This window comes from Puntigrus tetrazona, chromosome 20, assembly GCF_018831695.1.
Source record: "Puntigrus tetrazona isolate hp1 chromosome 20, ASM1883169v1, whole genome shotgun sequence".
Classification (NCBI taxonomy): domain Eukaryota; kingdom Metazoa; phylum Chordata; class Actinopteri; order Cypriniformes; family Cyprinidae; genus Puntigrus; species Puntigrus tetrazona.
Window position 1 is genome coordinate 1242678 of NC_056718.1, and position 15358 is coordinate 1258035.

The 15358-nt window shown below is 43.4% G+C and overlaps 1 protein-coding gene across 1 annotated transcript in view; it reads left to right on the forward strand.

The window, feature by feature from the left end:
* Positions 1-6111: 6111 nt before the first annotated feature.
* The window catches only part of scara5 (scavenger receptor class A, member 5 (putative)), a 38824-nt gene continuing 29577 nt past the window's right edge, over positions 6112-15358 (forward strand). The window contains exon 1 of the mRNA XM_043220477.1: positions 6112-6342. The gene's annotated coding sequence lies outside the window, so the exon portion shown is untranslated. The remainder of the gene's footprint in view (positions 6343-15358) is intronic.

A 15358-nucleotide genomic window follows, 5' to 3' on the forward strand; every position in this document is an offset into this window, starting at 1 on the left:
CAATGCGATTAAGATCATGTTCGCCTCCACCTTCCAGACGTCGTCAAGTTTCTCCAGCTTCTTACATTCAGCATTTTCTTCTGCTCCAACCGCAAAAAAGAAAGCCGTAATTCTTCCGCTAGCCTCAGCAAAGCTCAGGACCCAAACACCAGCAGCTCCCTCTCCAGTTTCCAGCAGGCAACCCACGCAGCAGGCACCACGGCTCCAGCCCTTGTAAACCATCAGCCTAGCCTGTATCCACTCCGTTCATAGAACCAGATGAACCCACACCAGCCGTACTCTTCCCAAGTCTCTCCCCTATGCCTGGCCAACACAGATTCTTGCAGAAATTCAGTATGCTGACGCCAGAAGCGGAACCCTATCCAACCCTGGTTCCTCTCTATTCACAACTAAAATTCCAGTGAACTATCCTTTAAGGTCCCTCCTCGAAGTCTCCCTCGACTCAATCCTACAAGCAGTTTCTCACAGAACCCTGTAATCTTACCTGACCGCTTGGAAATGCTTTAAATCTTTCCAGGCAAGGTATAACCTCCAATTCCCTGATTTTTTTTTCCCCCTGCTGTCTATCACTTCTTCTATCCATACTGCCGATGTAACCCACTCAAATAATGGAGTTGCGTAATTAGTAAAGGTATCAATAATATTTCTGATTTGAGAATAATTTCTTTATATATTATTGAATATGTTTTTTTTTTTCTAATGTATAGTAAGATTTAGGCATGCAAAGTAAATATATAAATATATTGTATTTGATTGTTGTCAAATTGAATTACTATTAGAGAGGTGCGTCGATGGTTGCTGACGTCACTCATGCGCCAGCTTGTGGCGAGAGATACGAGCTGTACTTCTGCTCTCGCTTATTCATATCCATCCTTGCATATTATTCTTTAATTGTATGCCTGAACTCTTTTATTGCATTAGCGATTTGGAGTGTGCTTGGTGGGAGTGGACGATTTCATCACATTGCGATCTTTTGGATTCGTGCCAGGAGAAACGAGTTGGAGTTCACTCGAGTGAATCACGCGATTCAAGGACTTGTTCGTGATGAGTGAACGGTTCTTCATCGTTGATTTCGGCGAGGATTCTGTAGGCATTCGTTCATACACTTACACTGATTTGAATTGAAGCAAACACATTTCAACCTGATTCAGGATTTACGCATTTCTTCTGACTGTTTGGACTATTTCATTTTATTTTATTCAATTGTGATTGTTGATAATTCATTGAAGGTACACAAATATATTTTCGTTAAACAAGTGACAATTATACTGCAAAGTGTTTGCAGTTTATAACTGTCACGGTTGTGTGGTAAGCACGAGAGCACACAACGAGATTAAATGAAAATAAAAGGGTTTAATTCCAAAATGGCAAAATAAAGGATATACAGACAGGCAGGTCGAACAGGCAGGCAGGATAAACACAGGTAAAGACATCAGGTAAGGACCTCGACGCTCGGACAAACCGAACTCAAAACACAGGACTTAAATACACAGGGTAATTGACGAGACACAGCTGATGACAATAACATAATTAACACAGAGGGAAGGCAGGGCACAGGGAGCACATGGCATAAAACGAAAACATAAACACAGAGTCCAGAGATGTGACATTACCCCCCCCTCCCGGAAGGTGCGTCCTCGCACCTAAAGGGTAACATCAAATGAAAACAAACAAAACCAAAATGACTAGGATTTGGGGATACCGGGTCTTGGGAGGAGGTTCTGGTGGAGGACGGATCCCCAGGAGGGGGCAGGCAGAAGGCAGAAGGGTCCAAGGAGGAACAGACGGAGGGAGGAGCCAGGGAGAAGACAGGAGGAGTCCGGAGCAGGAGGAGATCCAGAGCCCAGCTATGATGGTCCAAGGTGGAGCCGACGGAGGGAGGAGCCAGGAAGGAGACAGGAGGAGTCCGGAGCAGGAGGAGAGTGAGCCAGAGCGACTGAGGACTGAGGTGAAGCTGGAGGGAAGGAGGAGCCTGACAGAGCCGGTGGGATGGAGGGACGAGGCGGCGGAGGAGAGGAATCCCGAGGCGCCGGATGGTCGACGACAGACCAAGGCGGAGCCGGAGGGACGATGGAGCCTGGTGGAGCTGGTGGACTGACGGACCACGGTGTAGAGGAGGGAGCTAGGAGCCCAGGGGAGCCGACGGGTCTACGAGCCGAGGAGGAGTCTGGGTCTCGGAGGCAGGACGGTGAGGCGAGGATCCTCCAACCTCGATGGCGATGGAGACCGGCAGACCCGTGGCGAGCTCCAGATGGTTTGCTGAGGATGAGCGCAGGGGCTGCTGGGATCCATCGACGTGGTGTGGCATGGGTGGGAGGGTGGGAAAACTTGAGGCGGCACTGGAGGGAGCACACGGGCGCGGGCACTGGAGGAGCGCACGGGCGCGGGCACTGGAGGAGCGCCGCGGGCGCGGGCACTGGAGGAGCGCACGGGCGCGGGCACTGGAGGAGCGCGCGGGGCGCGGCACTGGAACGGGACAGAGCGCCGCGGCGCGGGCACTGGAGCAGGACAGAGCGCGCGTGGCGCGGGCACTGGAACGGACAGAGCGCCGCGTGGGCGCGGGCACTGAAACGGGACAGAGCGCACGCGTGCGCGGGCACTGGAACGGACAGAAGCGCGCGGCGCGCGGCACTGAACGGGACAGAGCGCACGTGGCGCGGGCACTGGAACGCAGGGCGGCTGGGCGGAACCAGCGGGCTAACGGGGCGGCTGGGCGGAACCAGCGGGCTAACGGGACAGCTGGGCGGAACCAGCGGGCTAACGGGACAGCTGGGCGGAACCAGCGGGCTAACGGGACGGCTGGGCGGAACCAGCGGGCTAACGGGATAGCTAAACGGGAACAGGAACTCAGGATAAAGGGGAGGTGCCCAGTCTAAGTCCAAGTCCTCATCATCCAGCTCCCTTTGCAGATCCAGCAGCCCCAGGTGGATGATCAGCTCATCCTCAGCCGATGTGCAGTGGCGGAGCTCCACTCGCGCTCTCCTGCAGGCGGCTGACTCCATCGCGGTGAACTCCGTTGCTGGCTCGCGCACCTGGTCTGACGTAATACGGCTCGGGTCCTGTTACGCTCCACGGCTCTGTCGCTCTCTCTGGCGATGGGTCCGTGGTCGCGCTCGACTCCGCCCCCGTGTCAGCGGTGGGCTCAGGCTGGGGCTCGACCTTGCGGTGAAGGGATGGGCTAGGCTCTGGATCTGGAGTGGGGCTGGTGTCGTTGTCCTCAGGCGCAACCATCATTGTAGATTTGCAGGACACCAGCACCCACTCGACGTACACGGCGAGGCTCTCTCGAGGACCGCTCCCGGACAGCTGGGCTTGGCTGGAGGTATTAAGTCCGCGGAAATAGGTTCCGCACAGAAAGCTGTCCGGGTAGCGCGAGTCGTTGGCCAGTTTGAGGAACAGTTCGGTATAGTCCTCGAGAGAGCAATCCCCCTGCTCCAGCAGGCGGATGAGGAAGTTTGGGTCTTTATACTGGGCAAACATGGCAAAAAACAAAAAAAATAAGGGGGAAAATACGCCGCTATTTACTTTTTGTAGGTCCGAGCGTTCTGTCACGGTTGTGTGGTAAGCACGAGAGCACACAACGAGATTAAATGAAAATAAAAGGGTTTAATTCCAAAATGGCAAAATAAAGGATATACAGACAGGCAGGCAGGTCGAACAGGCAGGCAGGATAAACACAGGTAAAGACATCAGGTAAGGACCTCGACGCTCGGACAAACAGAACTCAAAACACAGGACTTAAATACACAGGGTAATTGACGAGACACAGCTGATGACAATAACATAATTAACACAGATGGAAGGCAGGGCACAGGGAGCACATGGCATAAAACGAAAACATAAACACAGAGTCCAGAGATGTGACAATAACAAAAAGAGGACACACTGAATACAAATAACACCTGTTGAAACGTATTTCTGTGTATGTGTTTTTTATTCAAGCAGTTGGTGACTGAATTGACATTTGAATCGCGAGTGCAGACACATTTCTTAAGCACAATTATTTTTTATATAATTCTGTGTTTAGTATGAGACCCCGAACCCGAGACTCCAAATACTAGTAGTTAATATAAATAACATATATTTGGTGAGCTCAGACCTTGTAGATATTTTTCCTCCTTTTATTGATATAATTCCGACAAACGGGTTACACCAGCATTCTTGATGCAATGTTTTTTTCAGTTTCCTCAGATGTTCAGAATTTACAGTCAACTCCAGATTCGACCCAAATATTGACCCCACCATTTCTGATCTATCTATGGTAGACAACAAAACTCTATTCCTTTTACTAAACAAAGTAAAACTGACCAGTATAAAAAAGGGCATATATATATATAAAACAACCTCCAATCTCCTACTTTTCCCCTTTTCATGATTCTGGTTCCAAAAGCACCTCAAATCAGTCCTATTTTACTCCGGAATCTCGTCAAAAAAAATTTCTCCACACATTCCTTCAGAATAGGTGCAGCCACCACTGCAGTAGAGAAGGTCTCTCCCAACAGCAAATTGCAGCAAATTGCAAAACCGCAGTTGCCAGCACAAGCAGGAGCATTGCACCCACCACCGTGGACCGCTCCCGCTGTACATGACCATATACAAAATCTGCCACCGCAGTGGTCACCCCAAGCAGGAGCCTTGGGACTTTTGCCTTCGAAAAATTCAATCTTATTTGTGTTGGATTATTACAGCAGGTTCTTTGAGTATGACATACTGACCTCCACCACAACTTCAAACTTGATTGCCAGCCTAGAGGGCATATTTAGCCGACATGGACTTTCTATAATATTGAAGTCAGACATGGACCTCAGTTCAGGTCAATTGAATTCAAGGATTTCTGTGAAAGTAATGGAATTAAACAACTGAAAACAACACCTAAATGGGCTCAAGCCAATGGTGAAGTTGAGCGTTAGACTGCCTCTATCATGAAATGTATTCAAATCGCACAGTCAGAAGGACTTGACTGGAAAAAGGAACTCAGGAAGTATGTTAAGGTATACAGAGGAATCGTGCATAACACAACAGGAAAAAGCCTGGCTGAACTTTTGTTCAAAAGAAAATTGAGAAGCAAGTTACCTGAACTCAAACAGGTGGATACAAATCTTGAAGTTCACAACTATGATGCTGAGAAAAAAGGTAAATACAAACTGTATTTGAATGAGCATCACGAAGCAGAATATTCAAGTATTGCTGTTGGAGATCGGGTTTTGATCAGACAGCACAAGATCGCTAAGTTCACCACACCAGGGTTTGGGTTTGGGTGCTGGCTGAAGGAGCGAGTATATTCTGCCTCAGAGTAGGCGAGGATGAGGATGTAGGCCTATCAGTATATTCACAGAGCTCCAGGGGTGTGGCTGAAGTCATAAGCTCGGGTATTTTTTAATTTTTTTTTCAGTTTCTTCATTACTGCTCTTTTCTCTTTCTAGCATCACTCTCATATTTTCTTACATTTTCGTTGAGGTGACCACGTCCTGTATATTTATGGCATGTCCTCTGTGACTGTTGATTCGGGTGTGTGTAACTATGCATAATTACTTAGATCAAAAAGTGTTTTAAACGCAAAAGCACATTTGTCTGTGGCACTTTGAATTCAAGTGTTTAAGTACTAAGTACTTTTGTTTATTTTTTTCTGTGATTATGGTATTTTTCTTTAAAGGTTACACTAGCATGTATATAATAATAATTATAATCTTTAAATTCTTGTTTTTTTATTCATAATTTGAGTATTTTGCTATTCACCTTTTTTTTTAAGTAAATAAACCGAATTTATTTTGGGTCTGTGTTCATCATTCACAGCTGTTGGATCGTCCAGACAGCGCGTGCACGCCTGCAAGATGCTCCTTGACTTGTCTTCAAGTCTGTTCAAACACCGTGCATCACGTTTGGAACAGATTATTGTTCTCAAACTTGCAATGATCTACACGGATAAGACATTTTAAACGAACACTGCAATATTCAGTAAAAATACGAACGGTGAGTTTTTATTCATGGTGACTTTACGCTTTGTTTTTCCGAAAGTACACGACACGTTTTTGACAGCGAGGGCAATAGTCAACCCAATCTGGCAACCCTGGGAATCACTTTGTGTGTTTTCCCACAATGTGGGAGTCACATGAAATCTGACACTTTGCTCAACGCGAAGGACGCTAGACGATGGACTGAGGCAAGGATATATTTGCTCTGTACCCAGAACACAGAGAAGAGAATACGCGGCTCGGATCTAATGTCCGCAGAGCGCGGCGATCAAAGCCCAAGACGAAGTCGAGTCCCGGAACTCCGCGCTGCTCTCCTCCTCTGAGCATCAGCCCGAGAGAGAACCTGCGGCTCTCATCCCGCTGGACCCCGGTAACCACACGAACGCCTCGGTTCTTCTCTCTTCTGCGGAAGGTGGTTGGGTTGAAAACGGGTTCTGTGCACGTCTAATGTGTAGCGAGCGAGAGATGAACTGTGCAGCTCTGCAGAAATGTTTGCGCTTTTCTGCTTTTGGAAGGTCGCCGCTTTTTTTTTTAACGAACTCGCGTTATAGAGATGTATTAGGGATCTATTGCTATGAAATGCATTGTTGCGCAGGCGCTAGATGTTTGATAGTTTTGGAAGACAGTGAGTGGTGCAAAGATCACCTTTTTTTCTTGCACATGCATGCATAAAATAATACTACTACTAATAATAAGACTTAAGACATATAAGTTAGTCTGAATAACCCCAGAATGTTCTATCCTGTGTCATGGCTAAGTGGGGTCATCTATCAGGAGCCTGTCATCTGTGTGAGGATGATGATGATGATGATGATGATGACTGTTGTGTTATTTAGCTTTAGTTGGAAACAGAATGCTGCAACAAACAAAAAAAAATGCAACTTCTCATGTAAGACGCAGTCAAATGAAAAAAGACAAATATTAGAGACAGATGTGGGAACAGAGAGAAAAGGAGGTTTGGAGAGCTCTCTCTCTCTCTTTTTTTCTCAAGGTCTCCATTATCCAGTAGATTTACAGTAATCTGAGTTGCATAGCAGCCACATGAGCTCACCGAGCTGTCCACGCTTTGTGCCAAACTGTCAGTGTGCACTTGTATAATCAGAGAGACCAGATAGAGTGCTTTTTAATGACATTTTCAAACTGGACTCTGTTTGTTTTGTGAGAAGTAGACAGCGGTTACTTGGCCATTCAAGCAGAAGTGGATTTGTCAACCTTTCTTTTGTTTGAGCTTTCTTCTCATAAAAACAGTGCACCAGAACTGCGGTGTTGGAGTATAGCCCAGCTTTTAATTACATTATCATGTTACAGCATGCACTATATAAATTACGATTGTGATAATGTTTTAATCGATGGTTTGTTCTTTTGTGTATATTTCCTTCGAGGATCATTTTGATGCTCTAAACAAATGCTAAATATAAAACTAGGTATAGTTTGTCACAAAAAAAAAAACAATGACTCAAATACACAATTTTTAATGCAAATATTTCTTTAATTGGCGTGAGAACTTTCCTAAAAAAAGCAGAAATTGAATTTAATAAAGCAAAATATATAATATTATTTTAGCATGTATCCATATCTAAAGTTACTTAGAAATGAAAGACGATATGAAAAATTAGGCCACATTGAACATTTTTAAGCTGGATTTGTTTTTGTTTTTTTCTGTGTATTTTTTAACACACTTGTTTTCATGTATGTTATTAATTTATTTTTTATAGATGTTGGATAACATCATGCGGGTCTGTTATTAGTTGAATCATTATTAGTTGAATTATTATATATCATATAACTTTACATACTTTACATATTTATTATATTTGACAACAGACACACAGTGAATAATAATATTTGTATAATTCTGTTTTTCATTCTCATTACAGGAAAAAGCAAATATTAGGTCTGCTTGCTCTTCAATGATTAATCAATGTTTAATGACAGGTTAGAAAATAATTCTCACTTTTTAATATCCATGTTTAATGATATTGCTTAGTGTTTTTGAAATGTTTAGACAGGTTTGTAAAGAATATGATTATTGATTATGTCATACAGCCTTATAAACAATCCTTTTTAAAACTAAAGTAAAGGTGTATTCCATATTTTCACTGTAAAAAGTATTCTTGGGGTATTAAATACAACCTATGAAAGTCATATTTTTTTTAAGACAAAAAATAAGTAGTATACCCAAAAATATTAGCTCTGGCACTTCAAAAGTGCGCTTCCATGGTCCCACAGCTGGGAGAACCCACTCTTTAGTAAGCAGACGTTGATTCTATGATAAAAAAAGTAGATTTTTTTTCTTTGTTAATTGCACTGAATCAACATCACTTTTATAGTTGCAATTAATGCTGAAATGACAACAAACCACAAACTAGTTACCTTTCGATGAAATTCGCTGTTATGAATCAAAATACGTCATTTATATGAATCGTCTAGATACAAAGAGTTTTTTAAAATGCATTTATTACTTATTATTTATTTAATTATTTTTTTGTTCAGAGAGGGGGAAAATGCAAGCTAGTAGACAGTGATGTGAACAATGTTGAAAACGTGAGCTTGTATTTATTTTTCAAGATGCAAACATTTATGATGAGTGAGCAAGACCTTAAAAAGTGTGCCTTTAGACGTCTCCTAGATGTACGTGTGCTATCGGGGTTAAATGTGAGTTAAAAATGGCTGAGACACAGTTCGCAGTTTCTAAGTTAATACAATATTGACTGTTTTTGCTCAAGTTTGCTGACAAAATTTCAGTCAAAGCTACAGTAGAACTGTTTGTGTCTCCGATGTTTCATTAGTGAATAAATCTAGCAAATCAAGTCGATGATTCACTTGTCTAATTTTTAATGAATCAGCTATTTGAATCAATAACGACTGACTCATTACATTTACATTTAATGCCATCTACTGGTGATTTTTCCATTTTTAACTTGTTTGTTCAAATATATTTAAAACATTAATCTCATATAATTAATGCATTTGAATTTCTGGGGTGTAAATGCATTCATGGCACCTCAGCTTCATTAAACAGTCCGTTTTTTACTTAAAGCATTTGTTGTCTTTTCCCTTTAATTTGTTGTCAGAGTGCACATGAACTCTTCATTTAAATGTTAAATAACAATGAAAAAAATATTTTGGGGGGGTGATTACCCTAGACCCCTGTAAGGGTTAAGTTCCCTATCTGTCAGTCACTACGAGTTATATCGAGACGACGGACTGGGTCTTGTCTGGAACCCTGATTAGCTCTGGTTAAGAAAACAGCAATGAAATTTGGCATTTGTTCATCAGCTTTTGGGGAATCTAATCCTGAGTCACTTCCAGTCACACGGGTATAAATAGGTGACAGGTGTAACCACTCATCAAATTTTGCTTCGGAGCCGAGCGTTTCTGCATGACTGCCACGTGAAAGCTCACTGCTACAAACGAGGAAGTGTTAGAGACAGAAGTTGTTCCTGGTGGTGTTACAACACGGTCAGTGGCGTCCCTTTTCATCAGCAATTCCCCTGGGCATTTCATTAAAAGAGCAATTTCTGAGCACGGCCATTTCGACCGTGTCCTCTTGGGTGTGGTCATTACCTCTCTGCTAACAACAGCCATGATCGCTGCCCTCAGTGTCTGTGTATCCAGCACGCTAAAGACCCTTTTGGAGAGGGATTTTACTCTGGAAGTTCTGCGATCTCGCCTCTCTGCTTTTCGGGGTGGAACTGTATCATCTGCTGCCCCAGTCTCGGTTTCTCTGCTGCTGGAACTTTGGGTGATCAAGCTTACATGCTGAAGTGGAGTCTGTTAACTGGTGTTCCTCTTGCAGAGAAGACCACCAAAGATGCACAATTGCAGTAGTGCTTTCCTGGCCAGTCTTTGGAAAAGCATGGTCTCATCATGAGGTTCCTGAGGCGTGCCAGGAGGTTAAATCCTTCTAGGCCACCTCTAGTGCCCTTATGGGATCTCTCTGTCGTCCTGGCTGGTTCCTTTGAGGCACTGGAGTCAGCCTAAGTTCCTGTCTGCTAAGACAGCCCTCCTGACTACACTCATCTCCATCAAGAGGGTTGGGGACCTCCAAGCATTTTCAGTGCACACGGAGTGCCTTATATTCTGGCCGGCCGTCTCTCACGTGGTCCTGAGACCCCAGCCTGGATATGCGCCAAAGGTTCCCACCACGCCTTTTCGCAATCAGGTGGTAAATCTGCAATCACTGCCCCCGGAGGAGGCAGATAAAGCCTTGAAGTTGATGGGCGACACTGAATACCTTTCCGAGATTTTACAATCTCTGTGTTGAATCAGTTTCTTCCCTTGTGTTGGGCAACAGGTAGTTGGCAAAGGGAAGAACTGTCCAGTGTCACGCTTGCTGCTACTAGGGATAAGAGCCTACCTTTTCAGTAAGTTCCTTAGTCTACAAACCTTGGTTGAATATCCTCCTGCACCTCCGGAAGTCAGACTCAGCTAGGTGTCCATATGACTGATTCCCTAACGGGTAATCCGATGTGTGCATTCTCCCACAGTAAGGTTTTTGGTAAACCTTTGTCTTCCCTTTGACAGTCTTCACTGTCTGTCTAGTCTGCTATCAGTTAATTCCTCCCCACGGTTTGGCTCCTCCAGTAGTGATGTACTCACCTGTGGTCCCTGCAGGCACCAAGGTCAGTGAAATTGCTCTGGAGAAATGGGAAGGTTACGACCTTTGCACAGTATTTGTTGACACGCGTTGCCTGGCAACATTTGCAATGCCACAAGGTTGTGACGGGGTTCAGGTTGTGGCGTTTTCCATGGACCCCAGTTCGACGTCACAACATGACTCGTAGTGACTGACAGATAGTGTAACCGCTCTTCTCTATATTAAAGAAACTGCCTGTTACAATTATATTATTTTTATTAAGGACCCATCAGCCATTTTGTGAAACGCACCTTAAATAAGTACAAACTTCCATAGGTGAACCATAGCTACAAAAGAAACCATAACATCATAAGAATACCCAAGATCGTGTAATTTTTTAACATGCCATAATCAAACACTCCACAAATGATTAAGTTTGCATATAGACCAACAGCATTCAAGGTCTTTTCATAAATGTCTCTGATACTTATCAAATCAGAAGCTGTAGTTGAATGATGACGATGATGATAACCTTGATGAGGCTTGATAATGTCCAAAAGTTCACAGCTTAGTAACCATCAGGTTTGAGTCCAACCTCCAGACGATAAAGTTCATCAATTGTGTCCATCAAGTTCAGATACCGCTGTGAAACCTCCCTTCATATGTCCTCAATGGCCCCCTTAGCAGCACAAAAGGCCAAATCCCAAAAGTCCTTGGTGATCGGGCTTCAAATGTTAAGGCTTCCCAAACAGAACTCTTTACCACAAAAAAAAAAAAAAAAGATACATGGGGAGCAGACCATGCTTCTTCCAAACAAATCTCTTTCTCTACTGCCCCACAATTAGAGATTTTATTCCCCTAGAGCCCCTAGAGGACGGTAGTATAACTACAACAACTCCAAATATATAGTGGCAGAACTATGGGCTGTTACATACCCCCCTCCTCAGTGGAAAATTTGTCATAGCCATGACAAATCTTAAGATTTTGTACATGATAAGTATCTACATTGTCTGGATCAGACCAAAGAGAGACAGAGTAATTAACAGGACCTAACTGTTTAACAACCTTTGCGGGACCTTTCCATTTTGCTGAAAGTTTGGCCATAAAACCCTCATCTGCTCTAGATAAAGGATGAGACCGTACCCAAACCACATCGCCAACCTGAAATTGTGTCTGTGTCTACGACGTTGGTTATAGTATCTCCTCTGTTTGGCTTGGGCTCGCTCTACATTTTTCTTTACTAAATTGATAAACTCTTTTTGTCTATCAACTGTGGGATAGATGGGGCTGTTGTTATCCAGAGGTTGTTGAAAGGCTCTCTCCATGGGTCCTTTGAGTTTACGCCCTAGTGCAATTTCCGCTGGTGTGAAACCGGTGCTCTCATGCCAAGCAGAATTAATGGCAAATCTGAATTCTGTTAACCATTTGTCCCATTGTCTATGCTGCTCTTTTACGTAAGATGATATCATGGTTTTCAAATTGCGATTTACTCGCTCAGTCAAATTTGTCTGAGGATGGTAGGCCGTAGTCAACTTTTGGACAACTCCCCACTGTTTGCAGATCAGCTTAATAAGGTGAGACGTAAATTGTGTTCCTCTGTCTGATACTATATAGGCCGTGTTCCCCATCTAGTAAAGATCTCTTCCACAAGAATTCTGGCTATATGTTGTGCATTGGCTTTTCTCAAAGGAAATATTTCCACCCATTTGGAGCAATAATCAACAATGACTAGAACATGCTCATTTTGTTTAGCACTCCTGGGGAAAGGTCCCATGAGATCAACACCTATCATGTACCCAGGTTCAGTCACAGAAGTACTCTGCATATAACCAGACAACTTTGTCGGTGAAGGTTTGTACCTTTGACACACTTGGCAATCTTTGCAGTATCTCCCCACATCAGCTCTTATGCTAGGCCAGTAAACCGTGTCTAGGAGTCTGAGAAGAGTCTTTTGTTTCCCCAGATGTCCACTAAGTGGATTATCATGAGCATATTGTAGAAATGCCTCTCGATGAATCGCTGGAATTACCAGTTGAAGCTTTTGACCTTTTTGGCCATCAGGCATGCTACGAAACAGGAAACCATTTTTAGTAATGTACTGAATTCGTGCAGCTTCAGTCATTATTTGCGTCTCAGCTTTGGGAAATAACTCTTGAATTTCCTTGTCGTTACTCTGTGATATGGCAATTTGAGTAAGGTCCACTGGCATGTTGCCTTCAGGAGTATTAACTTTAGAAGCATTTACAAGGAAAACCATATCAGGTGAGTCACTACAATTTTGAGTTCTGGATAAAACATCGGGTACAATGTTGCACTGACCCTTCCTGTACTTCACTGAGAAATGGAATCCTTGTAAGCGTATAGTCCAACGGATGAGACGAGAGGAAGGTTTCGGATGTTGGAATGCCCATGTCAAAGCAGCATGATCTGTGACTACTTCGAAAGGTCGACCTTCAAGGTATGGACGCCACTTTTCTACAGCCCACACTACGGCCAAACACTCTTTTTCTGACACCGAATATACCTTCTCTGCTCCTCTGAGTAATCGAGATGCATAGGCAACCACCTGTTCTTCTCCATCTGTCTCTTGCGTAAGAACAGCTCCTAAACCAATATCACTTGCATCTGTCTGCACTCGGAAAGGTTTGCTAAAATCAGGTGCTGTTAAAACAGGAGCTTGTACCAGATCTTGTTTGATAATTTCGAATGCATACTGACACTGTTCTGTCCACAACCACGTTGAGTTTTTCTGCTTCAAAGCATGTAGAGGCGCAGCTTTCTCTGAGAAGTGTGGAATGAAGCGATGATACCAACCTGCTAACCCTAGGAACCTTTGAACGTCCTTAATGGATTGAGGTATGGGAAATGAGCTCACAGCATGGACTTTAGCTGGATCTGTTTTTACACCTTCATCCGAAACTATATGACCAAGAAACGCAAGCGATCTTTGGATAAAGTTGCATTTCTTCAGGTTAAGTGTAAGTCCAGCTTTATGGAGACATGCAAAGACTTGGTGGAGGTGTTGAAGATGTTCTGACATGGTTTTAGAATAAATAACAATGTCATCGATGTATACCATACAACACTTGCCTCTTACTTCTCTGAGAACATGTTCCATTAGCCTTTGAAATGAAGCAGCAGCGTTTTTTAGGCCAAAGGGAAGACAAAGAAATTCATATAGCCCTGTAGATGTTACAAAAGCTGTCTTTTGAATGCTGTCAGACTCCATTTCCAGCTGCCAATAACCACTTTTCAGATCCAGAGTGCTAAAGACAGTGGCACCATGTAGTGACTCTAAAATATCCTGAATCTGAGGCATAGGATAAGCATCAAGGTAAGTCTTGGAGTTCAATCCTCGGTAATGGAAAGCAAAATCCCTGATACTTTCTTTAGCACCCTGTTTCCTCTCCACCATTTTCCTTGCTGCCACATCCTTATAATCCTCACTTAAAAATGAGTGAAAAAAACTCCTTTTAAATTGTCTCCAGTTCTGCACATTTCGTCGCTCCGCCATCCACCAATCCTTGGCAGTATCCTTAAGGACAGCTGAAAGTGAAGCAAGTATCTCCCCATCACTAAGAGGGCGAACAGCAAAATATTCTTCACAATGCTCGATAAAAGCAACAGGATCATCATCTTGTGTATTACTGAAGGTGGGGAAATCCAATTTTACTGGTGGGTTATACTGTATAGTGGACTGATTGTTCTGAGCTGGATGGTGACTGGACTGTACACTATATGTCAAGTTTTCTGGCTTAGACGGTGGACAAGAAACTGTGGAATTTTGGCTTGGATAAATCGGTGTTGACGTAGCTGGCATCAATACCTGAAATTTGTGATCCAACTGATGATCCCTTCTTTTCAAACAATCCACGACAGATTGGCCTAGCTCCTGAATTTTCAATTCTAGTTGTCTCTTCACTTTCTCACACTCTCGCTGTATTCTATATGACATTCTTTCTTCTATCTTTTTGCACCGACTTTCAAACTCATCAAAGGAGACACTGGTATTCACCCTTTGGCTAACATCTGCTAGTTGATTTTCGATAGCAGCGAACTGATCTGTCAGCCGTTCTATCATCGATGGGCTTGAAGTGGTAGGGTCATGGTTGGACTCCTGATAGATCTCTAGTTGTGGGGGAGGAGGTGGGAAAGGTGGAAATTGGGCCTCCTCCAGTATACCAGGAACATTATCTCTAATGCCTTCACTCTCTCCATCTGAATCAATGTATAACTCACTAAAAGTGTTGATTAAATCTTTTAAGGGTTCTCTTGGTGTGGTAAACGGTTCAGATGCAAAATCTGCATCGGGCACAGCCTCATCCTCACTCTGGCCATCCCTACTGTTTGACATAATGGTAATTTAAGGTAACAAATATATAGGCTTTCAGGTCCCTGTTAGGCGCCAATATTGTAACCGCTCTTCTCTATATTAAAGAAACTGCCTGTTACAATTATATTATTTTTATTAAGGACCCATCAGCCATTTTGTGAAACGCACCTTAAATAAGTACAAACTTCCATAGGTGAACCATAGCTACAAAAGAAACCATAACATCATAAGAATACCCAAGATCGTGTAATTTTTAACATGCCATAATCAAACACTCCACAAATGATTAAGTTTGCATATAGACCAACAGCATTCAAGGTCTTTTCATAAATGTCTCTGATACTTATCAAATCAGAAGCTGTAGTTGAATGATGACGATGATGATAACCTTGATGAGGCTTGATAATGTCCAAAGTTCACAGCTTAGTAACCATCAGGTTTGAGTCCAACCTCCAGACGATAAAAGTTCATCAA